The 5,000-nt window shown below is 54.1% G+C and overlaps 1 non-coding gene across 1 annotated transcript in view; it reads left to right on the forward strand.

Annotated features, from left to right (window-relative positions):
* Nucleotides 1-3,476: 3,476 nt before the first annotated feature.
* The window catches only part of LOC124748398, a 1,909-nt gene continuing 385 nt past the window's right edge, over nucleotides 3,477-5,000 (forward strand). The window contains exon 1 of the ribosomal RNA XR_007011680.1: nucleotides 3,477-5,000. This exon is cut by the window's right edge and continues 385 nt beyond it. This is a non-coding gene — a ribosomal RNA (small subunit ribosomal RNA).

The raw sequence follows: 5,000 nt of genomic DNA on the forward strand, positions 1-5,000 counted from the left end.
TGGCCGCCTTTCGACGCCACCCACAAAGGCTGCAGCCTCTGTCGACCATAGCACCCAATCTCCAGTGGCTCTGCCGCACGAAGCCGTGGACCGGCAATGACGCCACCCGCACCCGTTCGTGCACCACCCCAACCGCCAAACTCGCACCTCCAGCGGATGAACGGCGGACGTTTCCCGCACTCGTAAAGTGCAATCCACCCCTATAACTTGCGTTTCATGAAGAGTTATTTCCAATATGCGACATTCCCGCTGTCCGTATACATGAGCCGCGACCTGTACCACTTACGAGCGAGAGACGCGATCGCGTTGCTCACTGTACGGCGTCCGATACCGAGCCATCAGCATGTCGGTCCCCATGCGCGTTGCACTCGCACTCGCAGTCGCAAAAACGTGGGGCAAATATATTACGCGGAAGAGTTATAACAGACCGAGCCCCACTGCATGGGGGGAGTCTTTGTCACTAATGTACACAGATGGAACATTTTGGACTGGAACCAGATTACCCGTACACACGGCGCTGATTAGTAATCAATGCAGAGCCATCAAACTACAGCAAATATACACAACTGTCCGTATACATGCTGAAAGAGTCTGCCCAAAATGGGAACCACACGTCAGCCAGACACTCTGATCACGCACCACTCTCTGCTTCTAACAGGCGCACATACAATATGTAAGCACCAGCATGGAACAACATCCAGTGCATCTTCTCCGCCACATTACACAATCCACACTATCACAACCAGACCAGGAGGTCCGTGCGGAAAATACAATATCCCAGCCTTTCGACATCCACCATTGCGCAGACCAGGCACCAACACCCACACATGTCCTATACAACGGTGCACCCAACATCACAATAGTACCTCCTGTCACAGCGCACAAACAATGACATGAGTCAAAGACACAGGTCTCACACAAGCATAGAATTGGAGCGCCGCCTCTAATAAGCCAAAGGTGCATCCTGACGTGACAAATCTGATCATGTCACAAGCATTCACTTACTATAATCACTATCAACGAACCTGCCGCCCCCCCCCCCCCCCCCCCCCTACACCTTTCCGTACAACAACGTGTAACCTAACCTAACCTAACCTAACCTATGTTGTACCTTAACCTAACCTATGTTGTACCTTAACCTAACCTATGTTGTACCTTAACCTAACCTATGTTGTACCTTAACCTAACCTATGTTGTACCTTAACCTAACCTATGTTGTACCTTAACCTAACCTATGTTGTACCTTAACCTAACCTATGTTGTACCTTAACCTAACCCATGTTGTACCTTAACCTAACCCATGTTGTACCTTAACCTAACCCATGTTGTACCTTAACCTAACCCATGTTGTACCTTAACCTAACCCATGTTGTACCTCAACCTAACCCATGTTGTGCCTCAACCTAACCCATGTTGTGCCTCAACCTAACCCATGTTGTGCCTCAACCTAACCCATGTTGTGCCTCAACCTAACCCATGTTGTGCCTCAACCTAACCCATGTTGTGCCTTAACCTAACCCATGTTGTGCCTTAACCTAACCCATGTTGTGCCTTAACCTAACCCATGTTGTGCCTTAACCTAACCCATGTTGTGCCTTAACCTAACCCATGTTGTGCCTTAACCTAACCCATGTTGTGCCTTAACCTAACCCATGTTGTCGCCTTAACGTAACCCACGTTGTCGCCTAAACCTGCTCTGTAATTGTTATACGACTCGTTCAATTACTGTAGTGTTGCCCACCCGCAACCCTCGCAATATAGTTCGCTACTCGCACTGCCCGCACCCCTGTGTATCGCTTCATGTTAAACACCTTGCAAGTCTTGCTCACTTTCCACATGCTCCTGCTGTACACTGTAATGTGGATGGCAGCAGGACGTACATGCCGCCCCTCCCCACGTCCCCACCTTGCCCCCTGCCTTCGCAAGCTGGTTGGTGAGAAGTTTGCATGTTCAATGCCCTTCGCATGCGACGTACTCAGGCTACGTTGTGGTGCGGCCTGTGTCAACTGTCCGCTGATGTCGTACGCGTGAACCACAATCTGTACTGCACATTCGTCCTTATGTACTGAATGATACATCGTGGCACATGTGTGACCGCACAACGACTGCGCCCAAAAACGGCGGACCATACAGTGCAAATATTGTGCACGCAGCTACGTGTCGTCTCCCTATGAGAGCTGGATTGCAGTGTGGTACGCCATAGAGACGTGTGGGAGGAACGGACGCCGTGGATGGCGATCAGCATGAGCTGTCTGTTGATGTATTCGGACCTAGTCGTCTCTCCTCACACACCGTGATGGCATGGTGCACCGCGTTCCATATCTGCGACATGCTACAGAGGCCGGTTGACAGTCGTTCGAGCAATGGACATCGCATACGTACGGGGGCCACCTTCCACGTATTGTCTAGGCGTGCACATTTTGTTGCGTGTATGTGGGCAGACGTAGTGTGGCGTGACACCTGACACAGGCATGCAATAATCGTTGAAGTTGCAAATGGCGATGGACGCCTGCGTTTTCTGGTGAAGTTACGCAAATGAACAAATGGTAACCTGTTGTGGTGCGGTTGTTCTCGCTAGGGGTGAATCGGTGATGGCGACGATAGGTTGAGGTACTAACCGGTTGTTCCAGCGATACCCACCATGCCGACGAAACTGAACGGCATCTGGGTGTGAAGCGATACGCGGCGGTGGCTGGGTGGGACCGTCCCCGGCCGGTGAGGGGGCGCCTCCCGGCGTGCTGGCCGCGCGGTGCGTGGGCGCACGCGCTACAGCCGGCTGGTGGGGGCGGCCAGTGGCAGGCGCGCCGGCCGACGGACGCGGCAGGCGTCGCAGCTGCGCGCCGGCGCACCCTGCGCGCGGCGCCGTGCGGCCAAAGTAGGTCCTCGCGGGCCCGGTGCGAAGCGCGGTGGACATCTTCAGTGTGCTGGTCCGATTGAGGACTGTGTGCGTTGAGGATGCGCCGCCGCCCGGCGCTCGGCGCCGCGACGCCGTCTGCTGCTCGGTCGCCCCAGCGGTTCTCGCTGGTGGTTTGTATCGCAGCTGTGCGGATGTGTTGGCGCGTGCGCTGTGCTGGGAGAGTTCGCTTCGGCACCCAAGTGGGGCTTTTGTCCTTCTGTGGCGCTGGCGTTGGAGCTGCCGGTCACCGTAGGTGGCGCGTGTTGTCTCCCGCCGGCAATGCCACGACAGCACGCTCCCGGGCCTCTGTCGGCAGCGGCAAGCTCAGTTGGGAGCACGGGTGGTCGCACCGAAAGCGTCTACTCGCCTAACTCCGGGCGATTGCGCCTCTCTCGAACCCGACCAAGTACTTGGGACGGCGCTGCGCGCCGCCGGGACCTGAGAGGGTTTCGAGGTGTATTGTGCAGGGGAGCTCAGCCTCCTCCTGTTTGCAGAATGATTGAGCGGACGCTTGCGTGTTCGCGCGGGCCCCCGGGACACACTCCCGGGCGGCCGGCTGCTCAGCTCTAGTTGACGCAGCTCCCTGGTTGATCCTGCCAGTAGTCATATGCTTGTCTCAAAGATTAAGCCATGCATGTCTCAGTACAAGCCGCATTAAGGTGAAACCGCGAATGGCTCATTAAATCAGTTATGGTTCCTTAGATCGTACCCACGTTACTTGGATAACTGTGGTAATTCTAGAGCTAATACATGCAAACAGAGTCCCGACCAGAGATGGAAGGGACGCTTTTATTAGATCAAAACCAATCGGTCGGCTCGTCCGGTCCGTTTGCCTTGGTGACTCTGAATAACTTTGGGCTGATCGCACGGTCCTCGTACCGGCGACGCATCTTTCAAATGTCTGCCTTATCAACTGTCGATGGTAGGTTCTGCGCCTACCATGGTTGTAACGGGTAACGGGGAATCAGGGTTCGATTCCGGAGAGGGAGCCTGAGAAACGGCTACCACATCCAAGGAAGGCAGCAGGCGCGCAAATTACCCACTCCCGGCACGGGGAGGTAGTGACGAAAAATAACGATACGGGACTCATCCGAGGCCCCGTAATCGGAATGAGTACACTTTAAATCCTTTAACGAGTATCTATTGGAGGGCAAGTCTGGTGCCAGCAGCCGCGGTAATTCCAGCTCCAATAGCGTATATTAAAGTTGTTGCGGTTAAAAAGCTCGTAGTTGGATTTGTGTCCCACGCTGTTGGTTCACCGCCCGTCGGTGTTTAACTGGCATGTATCGTGGGACGTCCTGCCGGTGGGGCGAGCTGAAGGCGTGCGACCGCCTCGTGCGTGCTCGTGCGTCCCGAGGCGGACCCCGTTGAAATCCTACCAGGGTGCTCTTTATTGAGTGTCTCGGTGGGCCGGCACGTTTACTTTGAACAAATTAGAGTGCTTAAAGCAGGCAAGCCCGCCTGAATACTGTGTGCATGGAATAATGGAATAGGACCTCGGTTCTATTTTGTTGGTTTTCGGAACCCGAGGTAATGATTAATAGGGACAGGCGGGGGCATTCGTATTGCGACGTTAGAGGTGAAATTCTTGGATCGTCGCAAGACGAACAGAAGCGAAAGCATTTGCCAAGTATGTTTTCATTAATCAAGAACGAAAGTTAGAGGTTCGAAGGCGATCAGATACCGCCCTAGTTCTAACCATAAACGATGCCAGCCAGCGATCCGCCGCAGTTCCTCCGATGACTCGGCGGGCAGCCTCCGGGAAACCAAAGCTTTTGGGTTCCGGGGGAAGTATGGTTGCAAAGCTGAAACTTAAAGGAATTGACGGAAGGGCACCACCAGGAGTGGAGCCTGCGGCTTAATTTGACTCAACACGGGAAACCTCACCAGGCCCGGACACCGGAAGGATTGACAGATTGATAGCTCTTTCTTGATTCGGTGGGTGGTGGTGCATGGCCGTTCTTAGTTGGTGGAGCGATTTGTCTGGTTAATTCCGATAACGAACGAGACTCTAGCCTGCTAACTAGTCGCGTGACATCCTTCGTGCTGTCAGCGATTACTTTTCTTCTTAGAGGGACAGGCGGCTTCTAGCCGCACGAGATTG

Source organism: Schistocerca piceifrons, unplaced genomic scaffold (genome assembly GCF_021461385.2).
Source record: "Schistocerca piceifrons isolate TAMUIC-IGC-003096 unplaced genomic scaffold, iqSchPice1.1 HiC_scaffold_414, whole genome shotgun sequence".
NCBI classification, from domain to species: domain Eukaryota; kingdom Metazoa; phylum Arthropoda; class Insecta; order Orthoptera; family Acrididae; genus Schistocerca; species Schistocerca piceifrons.